We start from the raw sequence: 14,586 nt of genomic DNA, 5'->3' as shown, positions 1-14,586 counted from the left end.
GCTGTTCTGTTTAACATTGATTGTTTGTGATAATATGCCGCAGGTCCTACTTGCATGTCTCATGGATATGCTGCTATTCTCAATCCTCTGCCACATTGTCTCTGTTTCGTTGTGGGGCCTGATAATAAGGCATCTTATACCTGTGCGATAACCAGTGCTGGGCAGGCCACTTGCCGTTGTTGCATTACCTTGTGTTACTTGTTGCACAGATTAGATCGGTTGGCCCCAGCCACTATCTAAACTCTCCTCACTCCCACCCCACGAAGGGGAGAGCCAGGCCCAATTATCGGCTGCCCTTTGCGTCATTGCCGTCTCCACCAGCCTACCATCTTGGTTCACCTGAGGGCTTCAACACCCCCAACATACAGATTGACCACTGAGTTACCCTCGCCTAAGTTATGGTGCATTTGCGTACACTTGATTTGCGCTATAGTGTCCCTAGTCCCGCCCTCTTTTTCTCCTTCCCCCCTTTCCTCCCCATGAGCTCCATCGCTGACTTAGTCCTGCACTGCCCACCTCCCTCTGACTGGCCCACCCCGGGGCCCCCATCACGCAAGTCGGGCAAGTTTAGACCTGTGGTTCATAGTTCCCAGCCTTTGCTAAGACCTACTCCTTGTCTTAGGGTCGACTCACTTTCCTCTCCTTCCTTTCCCATCCTCCTTCCTTCCTCACTTCTCCCTTATTATTTCATTCCTTCCTCACTCCCATTCTCCTCGCTTTTGTCCACGTCACTCACAGTGGATATCTAGCTTGCCACTGTGACTGAGGGTCTCGTACCACACCACACCTCCCCCTTGCTTTCTACCCCCACTTCCACCCTCGTTCCCTAGCCTATGACTCACTCCCGCTGGAGCTGCCCCATCCATCAACGGGATTTCTTTCCCAGGGCCCAAAGCCGCCTCTGCACTGCAAGCCATCTCCTGGAATGTTAACGGCCTGACGCATTATATCAAACGGAAGAAGTATTGTCCTACTTGTAATCTAAGCGTGTGGATGTTGCCGTTCTGCAGGAAACCCACTTTTTCCACGTAGAATCTGAGAAACTGTGTCATGACTGAGTGGGGGGGCACTATACAGCAGCTGCCCGGCGAACTCAACATTGAACCCCGAACCATCCAGAAAACGCGGCATTGCGATCCTTCTCTGCAGATCACTACCGTTCACCATCCTCAAGACCTGGTCAGATCCAGATTGCCGCTACATCCTTGCCAAAGTAAAACTTGGTGAACGCACCTTGTGCATCGGCTCCATATAAGCCCCCATTGGCACTAAATAATCTTTTTTCCTTCAAATCAATTGCCTCCTGACTGAGATTGGAGCCACCCATTTCCTTCTGGAAGGGACCTGGCCCGTGACACAGTGTTTGACCACACCAGCTGCCTATATCATTGCAATAATGCCAACAGGGCCCTCCTTGATGATGCTCTGATGAATCATGGACTGGTGGACCATTGGCATCTTTCCCACCATGTAGGCAGGGAATATACCTTCTTGTCATTGGTTCACGGTACTCAATCTAGGCTAGACTTTTTTCTGACTTCCCAGAGTATAGTACCCCTAGTCAGGATATCCCGGAACATAGAGGCTGTGCTCTTGGACCATTCCTTGTTCTCCTTGCTTCAGACCACCCCAGGATGCAAACCATGGTGCCTGAACATCTCATAGTACCTCACATCCCAGGGAAAAGCCCAATTACGCTCCCATGTTTTTACCTACTTAGAAAATAACAAGGGCTTGTTCTCTTCACACAGAGTGGACAGCTGTGAAGGCGACCATATGTGGCCATTTCTTGAGGGACGCAGCCCTTGCCAATGCCCAGCGGCGCTCCTAACAGAAGGATCTGGAGGGTAAGATTACGACACTCACCTGCCACTACACCACGGACCTCTCCTCTCTCACCCACCTTCGTCTAGAATGGATCAAAATGGATCTGAATGCCCTCTACACTTCTAAGACAGAATACGCTCTTCAACGGATGAAGGGACGCCATTATGAGCAGGGAGAAAAAGCAGTCCGCCTCTTGGTGGCACAGCTGCGACAACAAGAGGAAGCGCTGGCCATACCAGCTATCAAAGCCTCTGATGGTGCTACCCTCACCCGATCCCAAGACTTAGCCTGCAAATTCGAAGACTTTTACTGGACTCTTTACACTCCGGAGATGGTTGAGGATCCCGCCCTACTTGCCACGTTCCTTGATGGCATACCCATACCCAGACTCAACGATGATGGCAGGAGCCTATTAGAGAGCAAAATGAGTAAAGCGGAGATTGCCCAGGCCTTGTGATAGGCCTCCCTATCACAGGCACCAGGGGAAGATGGATTCCCTATGGAAATCTATAAGTGGGCAGTGGAGGATGTGGTTGACTCCCTGTATGAGGACTTTTGAGAAACAGCATGCATAGGCTCCTTAGGCTCCATCTCCAGCAAGACAATTATAGCAATCCTCCCCAAGCAGGGAATAGACCATCTGCTCTGTGGGAGCTATGGGCCCATCTCCCTACTGAATAGGGTCATCAAGATTCTGGTGGGGGTCCTAGCGGCATGCCTACAGAAAGTGATCCCAACCCTCATACACCACACTCATGTGGGATTTGTGCTCAGTCACACATCCAGGAACCATCTCCATACCCTTTTACACACCCTGAGGTCGGCCGGAGACTTACAGGACAAAGCCTTTGCTCTCTCCCTGGATGCCGAAAAGGCGTTTGACAGGATTGAATGATTGTACCTCTTCACGATTCTGCAACACTTTGGCCTGGACGATGATTTCAGAGCCAAGGTCTGCTGGCTTTATATGTGGGCACAGGTGAACTGTGGAGGCTTCCTATCCGAGCTGTTCCCCATTAGGCGTGAGAGTCGCAAGGGTTGTCCGATGTCCCCACTGCTGCTCCTTCTAGCTATGGATCTGCTGGCAGCCTCCATCTGACACGCTCCACTCATATCAGGAATCCCCATACCAGGTGGAGAGTCCACAATTTATCTTTATGCATATGATGTCCTCCTTACCTTCACAGACTTTCCATGCTCACTCCCGACATTACGCGACATCCTAGATGACTTTGCAGCACTGTCGGACTATAAGGTGAACTGGGACAAGAGTAAAGCATTACCCCTTTCCCGTATGACCATGTGCGCAGCTGTAGTGGATTGCCCCATACAGTGGACACCATTGCAACTCAAATACCTGGGGATTTACATTAATAGAGGCCTGGGTCACATGCTTGCAGACAATCTTGAACCCTTGCTTGCACGCACGAAGCAAGACTTTGAGAAATGATCACAACTGGGTCTCTCTCTATGGGGAAGAGTACAGGCAGTACACATGGTGATGCTCCCACTGTATACTATGCCATTGGCATGCTACCCCTGTTGGCCCACCTCTCTGTGCTATGCTCTGTCAATAAGAGTATCTGCTCCTTCATCTGGGGGTCTTCTCGTCCCTGTATAGCTTACACCAAACTGATGGCCCATCGCTCTTGCGGCAGCCTGGGCCTGCCCTCCGTAGAACACTATGCACTGTCTCTACACTTTTCCCAACTTGCCTACATGCTCTCTGAGACACAAGACCCCCTGCTGTGGGTTCAGCTGGAACAAATGCTACTGCAGTGCCCTCAAGGACTGAGCCCACTTTATGGGGATGGGGGGCTCCATGCCACGCCCTGTCAACTCAATGATGCAGGCCATGGTGAAATCTTGGCAACAAGTTCATCGCCTTTTCGGGGTGGACCCCCACCTCCATGAGCATGCACCGCTCTGGGGCAATATCAGGCTGCGGATCGGTGGTAAGGCGCTGTATTGCGAAAATTGGCACTTCGTGTGGATCACTCACCTGGGCCAGATCCTGGCTGACGGTGCTCTTAAACCTTTCACAACACTCTGAAATGAGTTCAGACTTCCCCTGCAACAGGTCTGGAGACACTTACAACTCCAACACTGTCTTCTTCACATTATGGGAGCCTGCCCTTGAACCCTGCAGACCTCTCCTGTGGTCTTCTATCTTAGTGCCTGGGGCCACTTCCATGGAGTGATGTCTGGCCTTAACAATCTCTGGATCTGTCAGCTCCTTTCCCCACCTCTTTTAAACAACCTTTGCACCATATGGCAGACAAAGCTACAGGTTGCATATGAAATGGAAGACTGGGCAGATCTGCTGGAAGCGCATGACTGCAGCACGGGAGAGGCACGGTTGAAATTCTGCCGTTTCAAATCGCTCCATGAATGATACTGGAAACCTGTGAAACTGAGGGCTGCAGGCCTGCTGCCCCACGGGAACTGCAAGGGCTGCCCCCATGACCATTGCGATCTCCTACACATTATATGTGACTGCCCGTCCCTCCAATCCTACTGGGCTGTGGTGGGTAATACGCTGCAAGAGACCTTGCCACTCCTGAACCCCCCTTCCCCATCCCATGATCTTTTTACATGATACAGAGGGGACCCCGGACCTAACTCGTCCACAGGCCTGCCTCCTCCACACAGCGCTCACCATGGCCAAGCTCTGAATACTTTCATTGTCACTCCCCCACACCTCCCTATCACAACAAATGGCTCATGGGAATGTATCAGACAGCCTCACATGAACGCATTATCTACAACCTACATGATAGGGCTGAGGCCTTTCATCAAACTTGGGTGCCTTTCCTCCAGGCAGATGTACACCAACCTTCCACTCCCCGCCTCCTGTACCCTCCCCCACTCACAACTCCTCCTCCATTTACTCTGTCACTTTGTCACCGTGTCACTCTGTCGCTTTGTCCCGTGTTAGCTTTGTTATTTCACGTTTTTCACTTTGTCACTTCGTCCCTTTTCCCTCCTCCCCCTATCACCCCCATGATGACTCGAGTGAACGCCTGTAACGGTCCAATGATAGCCCCCACTGTTGCTGTGAGTAGGCCCCCACACATCTCAACATGGCCCGAAGCGATCCTTCCATGGGCATTGACTAACTGTGCCACGACCCTTCTCCTCACCACGGAATCTACACTCCTGGTTATGCCTTAAATCATTGTCATACTTGGTGTACAGGACCATATCTCCTCCATCTACAATGAGTACTGTGCCTTATAGCCATGTATGGGCTCTGAACATGTAATGTTGTTGCCCTTCACTCTTGCACAACTGTTCCTCCCCCCATGTAATGTACTGAGTTATGATGACGTATCCAATAAAGAATTGCAAAACAAAAAACAGGAACAGAACAAAGAAATCCTTTGCAGTTAGGAGGAGAACTTGTTAGATTCTTCTCGTCAAGTTTGAGTCCTCTATGGAGGTATGGGTCACTATCACTTGACTATTCTGCAAATATATCAAGTGTTACTTCACATACTCCAAAGAAAAAGAAACCCGCCACGGATGGAGAAAATAGCAGAGTCCAAATGTTGAAATAAAGTCCTATTTCAAATAATACATTTTTGCCTAAACCACTTGCTATAAATAAATAAATAAATACATGAATGCATACATAAAGAAGAAACATAATTGCAATGGAATAATGTCATTTAATTTAAATTGGATTTAGCAAATGTTGTTTAAAAACATAAGATAAAGAAAAAAAAGGAAAACCTGATACCTTATGAGCTGAAATTGTGCTTGTAGAGTTGAAATAGAGGAAAGACGTTATTTGCAGTTAAGTGCTGCACTTGTTGGATTCCTCGCTGCAGGTTAGGGTACTATGTTGGGGAAGTGGTGCACTATTAATGGGCCTCCATGTAATAAAATGTATTATTTCACGTACTCAAAGAGGAAAAAAGTCATAACAACTGGAGAACAAGCATTTGCAATGCAATGGGTCTTGCATTTGCTCCAGTTAGAGCTATTGGTATTGTAAATTCCTACCTGGACTTTTCTTGTTGCATAAATTGAACACGGTAGTGTCTAGCTGGATGAAAAACACCTAAGAGAGGAGGGATTGTTACCAATATGCAACACACTTGAACATAGCAGCGTGGGTTTTTTTTTGCAGTAAGAATCAGTAGAAGACATGACAAGTATGCTTTCCACCAAGTACCACACTAGTGAGGCATATGGTGGACTTAACGCTTGCATGACTTTCTCAACCAAAAAATGAAAAGTAAAACATTAGTTGACATAAGCGAGCTGATTCAAAGCGCCATGGCCACCATGAGCATGAGCACAAAGGAGAGACACAAAAGGAAAAAGAAGTTAGCTCGAAGTCAAACGAATTGGCAAACGTGCAATGTAACAGGGTTGATGGCCAAGGCGGTAACAAAACCACTCAAAGGAGGGACAAACGTAAAGCATTTACCAATGATAACAAAGGATTTTTGAAAAGGCAAGCCCATGAATGAGTGAAAGTGATGGGCATGAGGCGGGCGTGATTAAAAGCCCACAATACTTACAACAGGTCAAAGCGCTTGCGCGCTCTCCCTCAAAATGAAAAATAGTGGCACTACTGCCTATGAAGCCTAAGTCCAGGTTCAGCAACAGAGCACTGCATCAGGCTCTATCATTAGTGGTAGGGGGGCAAAGTCCTGATTACCGTCCCTGATGCCTGGAGTGTATCTGTTTGTTAGTTTTTTCATCTTTAACCAAGTCTGGCTAAATGTGCATGCTTGCTGAATATTCCTATGTGTTACAGAACTGAAAGACCATAAGCCTACTTTGACTAGCACTTCTGTCAGCCACTGTTTTAGCACTGCACAACCTCATGAGTTGCTTCCATAAAATTGAACTTTTATCTTGATTTTTTGGCCTGAATTTTTACAGTGACTGCCCAGAATTTGTCTTTTTGCCAGGTGGTGACTCTACAGGACAGTGCCCTCCAAGGTTCACAGCCAGGGCCTGGACACCACTTCCGGTCCCAGGGAATGGACAGAGATTGTGGGGGAGAACAAAGAAATTGAATGACGGATAAAGTAAGTATCTCTTGTGTGGAGATAAGAGCGGAGTAAGGAAGAGAGGAGAAACACCTAGGAGGAAACATTCAGTAACTAATAGTGCAGCAAAAAACAACTTTTTTCATGTATTTGTTGTACGTACTGTTGCTTTAAGTTCCTCTTCCCCTGGGAGGATGCATTTTTAATCAGTGCATTAATGCACATGTTTCAGAACAGCCGGCCCAGCATCAGTGCTACCGGGTAAATTAATGCTTAAGGTCACACGGCTGCTCAGGGGTGCAGCAGCTGCCGCTGCACATTGCCTCAGCAGACTGCAAACACTGCCAAGCCCCTCACAGACAGTGACTGTGGGACTCTGTCAGCAGACTGTCAGGTTTGAGAGAAACCTGCTGAATAATGAAAGCAGAACTAACTTTAAACACAGGAGGCCCCCAGAGAGTTGAAGACGTTAACTCTTCACAGGCCACTTCGGTAGAGGAAGCAAAACAGCAGCAAAAGGATGCAGATTATTAACAGCCATCAAGGAAATTATCGGTGCCACCTCGCGCATGCGCGGTGCAGTGTTATTCTGCTGTGGCCTGCACTGTGCACACACTGTACACAAAAACAGCATAACTGGCAACCCTCTCTGAAAATGAATCTGCTCCTTCATTACCCCATTCGTCCTTTGTCTAGTCATAGACTGAACAACTACTTAATTTCCCTGTTATTCTCTGTGGTTTTCCTACATTGTAATAATCATATTAGTTTTTAGCAAACAGCGACTGCTCTCAACAAGAGTCATCATTTGATGTATATTATAGTATATGAAAGGGAAGCCCGTGGCAGTCATAAATTAAAAATACTCTTCGATTTATAGATTTGTATACATTGTTGAGATTTGCTACGTATAGAAAACATGTGATGTCAGAGATGTGGAGTCATCTTGTTGACATGGCAGCGTGCTGATCGTTTATACTCACTATAGTCATTTAAATCCTCCCAAAACAAAAACAGTTTAATTGTCATCTTTTGGCAACAGCGCCCATGAGCAAAAACAAACAAAAAGCTCTTATGAAGTTAGCAGGGTAGCCTGAGAAGATTTATGGCCCCATAAACGAGATAAGCAATGCCCTGTGTGCGATGTGGTGAGTGCCTGCAGAGAGGGGCCTGGAGAGAGCAACTCTCTGCGATGTGATGCGAGGGTACATGGTGTTTTTATTTAGTAAAATAACCTTACTTTAGGGGCTTTAGTAAAATAAGCTTATTTTAGGAGCAGGGTAGAGGACAGCACTGGAATAAAGCCAAAACAAATGTCAGAGACATGGGAGGAGGTGGGAGGAACTGAATGCTGCAATAAAATGCAGGCAGCTACCAGCCTAAAAGGGAGCACCAAAGAAATGTCAAAAATAGTCCATCACAGCAACAGATAAAGAAACCAAAGTGGAACAATACAGTAGTAGGTCACTGCTCTGAAACAGAAAAAGGAGGGATAAAAAGGCAGAGCTGACTACTAGCAAGCAAGAATTTTTAAAGGACATGGCAACCAACAAATTAAATTGCTTAAACCCACAGTGTAAGTATACTTAAGTATACACCAGGTCGAACGCTAACGCTCGACCTAAAAAAGCTAAGTCAAAATTGTTGAGGAACAGGCGATTTGAAAACAAACAAATGTCTATCTAAAGCACATCCAAATTAAAAAAAAAACTACGAAAAAAGCTTCAAAAATTGCAATGGAAAATAAAAGGCAATCCAGATGGAATTGAGCAAATGTAGTTTAAGAACAAGTCTGCGGGGGTAAAAATGGAAAACGTGTAAACTTTCATACTAAAGTTGAGGTTGTAGATTTCAAACAGAGGAAAGACGTCCCTTGCAGTCAGGTGGCACCCTTGATTGGTACCTCTGGACAAATTAGAGCCCTCTTTTGGGAGTTGATACACTGTTGTTGGACTCGTCTGTAAATAATATACTCTGTGTCACTTCACATACCCTGAAAATATGGTCAGATAAAAAAGTTTATGGGAAACAGAGCTCACAATTTAAAGTCTGCTCCAAAATAACTGAACTTTATTAAGGGAAAAACCATCAAAGTGAAAACGTTTAAGGTTAATTCAAATTAACATGTTCCAAAGTATGTCTCAAAGTAAACACAACCAAAAGGACGAGTAAAATTGAAGTACTGCAGCAATGAACATTGGTAACGCCAAAAAATATGAAGCATGGAACTGTTTGGCACAGGTCAAAAACAAAAGTCAATTGAAAAGAAACAAAATAGAAACCTTACAATCTACGTTATAAGGAGGCAGTTTTTTTTTTTTTTTTAATTGAATGCCGACATCACCAAAACAGAAGCAGTAAAAGGATGAAACAGGAATGCCTGGACCTATAATTGTAACAGGATCAAGAAACAAATTGTTTCTACTCAAATTGGCTTTGTAGCACACTATTACAAAATCAATCTTGATTCAATTTAGAGCCGAAAATATGTAAATTATTTTGCAAAGACAAGAAAAAATATGGATACGTGAGTTGAAGTTAGATTGCGGTCCCGTTTAACCCGTGCTAAGAAAACCCAGGATCACAACAGGACAAACGTTGTAGGGCACCTTGGCTGCTCTCAAAGTGACACTTCAATAATCTGGACACAGACCATAAAATGTTCTGGGTTTTCATATGTGCACCAGCTCCCTAAAAGCATGCTGTCAGCCTAGCAGGAAGTGTGTTGCGCAGTTACCAGAATGCCCAACAGCTCCAGAACCAGCAGATTCTTCCCTGTAGGACTCTTCAATAGAACAAACAATTTAGAACAGGCTAATCCCTTTACCTACCACACATCCCCAATACTCTGCCACCCGCTGCTGAAACACTGCTCCTTCCCTGAAAATACTGCCTTGTACCATTTCACTCTCCCCAAAAATACTACCATCCCAGGCCACCGCCACCCAAAGTATTAGATGGACTGCAGTGGGCCCCAGTCACCCTGGACCCAAGCAAAGTACCAGTGCCTTCTTCACGCCACCACCTAAACATAGATCCCAGTCACCTGAGCTTCCAATGTACCCCCACAATAATCTAGAAGTAAGTTGGGGCAACAGCTGACCCCAGTCACTATTAGCTCACCAAGACTCTAGTGCTCCCTTCAGAATTCTTTGCAGTGGGGTGGCAAGGTAAGGGGTAGGGACCAGCTTTGAGGTACAATGGAAGGGGGCATATGATCAGACACTCTCCCCAGCAGTCTCCTTACCTGAAATGGAAGCTCGCCATCCTCCTAGTGTCAAACACAATCACGCATGGCAAAAGGAACCCAGGGAAACCCATTAAACGAACGCATGGTGGGCGGAGGAAAAATGCCACCAACAGTAACAGAGGACTTCTCTTCACAGAATCAAAGGGGTGGGTTCAACCCTCACAAAAGGCCCACTGATTGGCTAAGAGAGGAGGCAGGTGAGAGCGCCGGAGGAGAAAGATGGAAGAGAGCGTGACACGGAGCCCGGCTGGCAGGAGCATCAAGAAGGAGCAAAGTGGGACAACGCCTGCCAAATATAGATGGGAACTTAGGAGATACAACCACCCAGCATCCCAGGAAACAAGGAGGTCAACACCGGCGTATGGTTCTACGAGGAAGAGGGCAGGCCACTGGAAACGCCGCTGCATCCCGCCACAGTCTAGGAAGACTATGGCTTGTGTGGTGAATGCAAGAGGCCGAGGAGGAGTTATTTGGGTCACAACAAGACGGAGGGGAGGGAATTGTTCTAGACACAGAAGGGGGCTACTAACCAAATGGCCACTGAACACTTTAAAATTGATGGGCATGAGGCGGGCGTGATTAAATTATTATTCCAAATGGCTCATTGCTGACTCACCTTCTCTCTATCACATAATTGGTTCTTCCCTTTCGATCACATTGACCACAGAAAGATACCTTCTATACTTCAACCTGAGGTCTCTTTTCTCAATTACTCAATCTGGCAAATAGACACAAAAAGGATGCTCATAGAATCTTGGGGCAGCTTTCAGTCAGTGAAACGGTGACGGGAGATAAATAGGACCTGGAATACTCTGAATTGTTTTTTTGTTATTTTTCCCGGAGAGCTTTGGCGGCAAACCTTCATCCAATGACCTGCAAGGAGAGGGAGAAGAGAAGAACAAAAACACCACACCTAATTAGACGGGAAGAGCAAGAAACTTGGAACAATCTTAAGATTGTTGGAAGTCTATATACACCCTTTATTTGTTCACCTAACCCTGAACTTCCCTCATTCGCTTATTATGTACTAAAGTTAAATAAGAAGACAATATTCACCGGTCTACCAAGCCTCCCAAACCCATATTTCCACCCCTTTCTCCCGCAGGGCACTGTAGTGGGCAGTGCTTTGTGATAGGTGGCAGTGTTTTGAGGAGGATGCCAGGGTAGGAGGCAGAGCTTCAGTTGTAGGATACCAGGCCAAGGGAGAGTGGTAGGGAAGGGAACAGGCACTAAAGTGGCAAGACAATTTGTGTGTATACACTGTCTATTTGCTGTCAAACTCTGATTTTATCCTACCAAACCTGTCTCTGGGTTTGTTGTGGGTAAAGTGCCTGCCCCAAATCAGATTTTAGTGTTGAATGTGGACGGGCACTAGCACTCCCCACACACACCCCTATCCCTCTGAGGCCAAGTGTAGTGTCCAAAGACTTTCACCATCTTGAAAATGTCCAACATGGGTAGTGTTGGCCCTGGGAACCTCTACCACATTGGTTAGGGCATGCCCAGGAGTCATTTCCATCCAGTAGCTGGTACCAGTGAGAAATGTTGCACCTCCAAGCTACAACTTTAGAACATCTCTGGCCCTGAGGAAGAACAGAAAAGAGCTTGACCTGCTCTCAGTGACGTGAAAGGAGCCCTGAAATAGTGGAACTGCTCCCTCTTATAGCCAAGAAATAGAAGTGAAATAAAGGGTCAGGTGGCTGACCTCCTGTGTGGCTACAGGGAGCCAACAAGCTGCAAGGTGCCTTTTCCTGAACATACCCAGCTGACCAGTGCCAACTGGATCTGGACTGGGTTATTTGCTTCTGCCTGGCACCCCGTGAGTCTGTGATGTCCTGTGGGGCTTTAGAATTGTACTCCTATGATGGATTGAAAATTACTGGTGAAGATTTTACCTTGGTAAAATCTTTTCACCAGGACAAACCTTGTTGGGTGTACACACGCTTGAACCGGGTCAACTTCAAATTGCATCTAGGTCCTAGTCTACCCTGACCATTCTCTATTATTGCCACTTAGTTTTTTGGCTCTATTTCTATTTAATCTGTTAATGGTTCATATCTCTGATTCCTGTTATTGTTTTCTGTCAGTTTGGTGCCCTGTTTATGAAATTGTATTCCAGTTTTCAAATGTGGTCTGGAATTTTTTTTGTTCTGCATTTCCACTTTAATATGTTTGAGGGGTTGTGAGGTGGCAGGACACCGGTGCTTGGATGGGGGTGGGATGATGGTGCAGTGGAGAGCCCTGTGGGGTGACATGCTTTGGGTGGAAGTGGGCAGATAGTGGGATGTAGTACCTTGGGTGGGGGAGTTGTGACTGGGGCCTGTTGTGTGCCAAACGTACGTTTGAGGACTTGTGGGGTGGGAGGGGCACTGGTGCCTTGGGTGGAGTGCCTTAAGGGAGGAGTAGTCTGTGTGGGGGTGGGATGGTGGTGGGGTGGAGTGCCTTGAGGGGAGGAGTGCTTTGGGTGGGGTGATGGTTGGGAGGAGTGTCTTGGGTAGGAAAATTATGGGGTGGAGTACTTTGGGTGGAGGAGTGGTGACTGGAGCCCACTGCAAGCCCAACTTATGTTTGAGGGGTTGTGGGGTGGGTGGGGATCTTGCACCTTGGGTGAGAGTGGGGTGAGTGCAGGGTGGAGTGCATTAGGTGGGGATTGGGTGATGGTGGGGCTTAGTGCGCTGTAGGCCCAATGTATATTTGAGGGGCTGTGGGGTGGGAGGGACACTGGCGCCTTGGGTGAGGGTTTGGTGATGGTGGGTAGGGTGGGGTGGTGTGCCTTGTGTAGGTGTAGAGGGCCAGTTGGGTGGAGTACCTTGGGTGTGGAAGTTGTGACTGGGGCCCGGTGTGGTCCCAGCATACATTTGAAGATTTGTGAGATGTGATGGCACTGGTGCCTTGAGTGGAGTGATGGTAGGGTGGAGTACCTTGGATGGGGTGGAGTGCCTTGGGTGGGGGTGAGGTGATGGTGGGGTGGAGAGCTTTGGGTGGAGGACTAGTGACATGGGCCTGCTGCAGGCCCAATTTATGTCTGAGGGGTTGTAGGGTAGGGGAGACACTGGTGCCTTGGGTGGGGGTGGGTTAGTGTGATGGTGGGGTGGAGTGCCTTGGGTGAGGGAGTGGTGATGGTGGGATGGATTGCTTTAAGTGTGGGTGGGGTGGAGCGTCTTGGGTGGGGTCATGGTGATATGGAGTGCCTTGGATGGGGGTCTGATGATAGTGGGGTGGAGTGTCTTAGGTGGGGATGGGGTGACGGTGCGGTGGAGTGGCTTGGGTGGGGGAGCCAAGACTGGCGTCTGCTGCAGATCCAACTTATTTTTGGGGGGTTGTGGGGTACGAAGAGCACTGGTGCCTTGGGTGGGAGTGAGGTGGAGTGCCTTGGGTGGGGGTTCGGTGATGGTGGGGCGGGGTACCTTGGGTTGGGGAGTGGTTGTAGACCCAACTTACGTTTGAGGTGTTATGGGATGAGAGGGGCACGGGTGCCTTGGGTGGGGGTAGTGGGGTGGTGGGGTGGAGTGCCTTGGGTAGAGTACCTTGGATGGGAGAGTGTGACTGGGGCGCACTGCAGGCCCAAGTTACATTTGAGGGATTGTGGGATGAGAGTGGCACTGGTGTCTTGCGTGGGGTGGAATACTTTGGGTGGGGGGCTGGTGACTTAGGCATGCTACAGGCTCAACTTATGTTTGAGGAGTTGTGGGGTAGGAGACCCACTGGTGCCTTGGGTAGAGTTGGGATGATGGTGGGTGGAGTTTCTTGAGTGGGAGTGGTGTGATAGTAAGGTAATGGGGATGTAGTGCCTTGGGTGGGAGACTGGTGACTGGGGGCAGCTGTGAGCCCAACTTATGAATGAGGGATTGTGGGATGGGGTGGGGCGGGACGCTGTGACTTGGGAGGGGGTGGTGGTGGGGTAGGGTGATGAATGGTGGGGGTGGTGTGCCTTGAGTGAGGGAGTGGTGATTGTGGGGTAGAGTGCTTTAGGTGGGGGTAGGGTAAGGTGTCTTAGGTGGAAGTGGGGTGATGTGGACTGCCTTGGATGGGGGTCGGATGATAATGAGGTAGAGTGCTTGGGTGGGGAGGGGGTGAGGGTGTGGTGGAGTGCCTTGGGTGAGGGAGATGAGTCTGGCATCCGCTGCTGGTTCAACCTATGTTTGAGGGGTTCTAAGATAGGAGGGCCACAGGTGCCTTGGGTGGGAGTGAGGTGGAGTGCCTTGGGTGGGGGTTGGGTGGTGATGGTGGTGGGGTGGGGTACCTTGGGTTTGGGAGTGGTGACTGGGGCCTGCTGTGGACCCAACTTATGTTTGAGGTGTTGTGGGGCAGGAGAGGCTCGGTTTCCTTGGGTGGGTGTAGGGTGATAGTGGGGTTGAGTGCCTTGGGTGGGGGAGTATGACTGGGGCCCGCTGCAGGCCCAACTTACATTTGAAGGGTTGTCGAGTGGGGGTGGCACTGGTGTTTTGCGTGGAGTGATGGTGAGGTTGAGTACCCTGGCTGGGGGACTGGAGACTTGTG

General features: G+C 48.3%; 1 long non-coding RNA gene across 1 annotated transcript in view; it reads left to right on the top strand.

Annotated features, from left to right (window-relative positions):
* The window catches only part of LOC138282677 (uncharacterized), a 113,107-nt gene extending 106,238 nt beyond the window's left edge, over positions 1-6,869 (top strand). Inside the window, exon 4 of the long non-coding RNA XR_011200984.1 lies at positions 6,756-6,869. This is a non-coding gene — a long non-coding RNA (uncharacterized lncRNA). The remainder of the gene's footprint in view (positions 1-6,755) is intronic.
* The last annotated feature ends 7,717 nt before the right edge of the window (positions 6,870-14,586 follow it).

The sequence above is a fragment of the Pleurodeles waltl genome, chromosome 2_2 (genome assembly GCF_031143425.1).
Source record: "Pleurodeles waltl isolate 20211129_DDA chromosome 2_2, aPleWal1.hap1.20221129, whole genome shotgun sequence".
NCBI lineage: Eukaryota > Metazoa > Chordata > Amphibia > Caudata > Salamandridae > Pleurodeles > Pleurodeles waltl.
The sequence above is the reverse complement of the archived record's forward strand: the minus strand, read 5'-3'. Positions and strand labels throughout refer to the sequence as shown.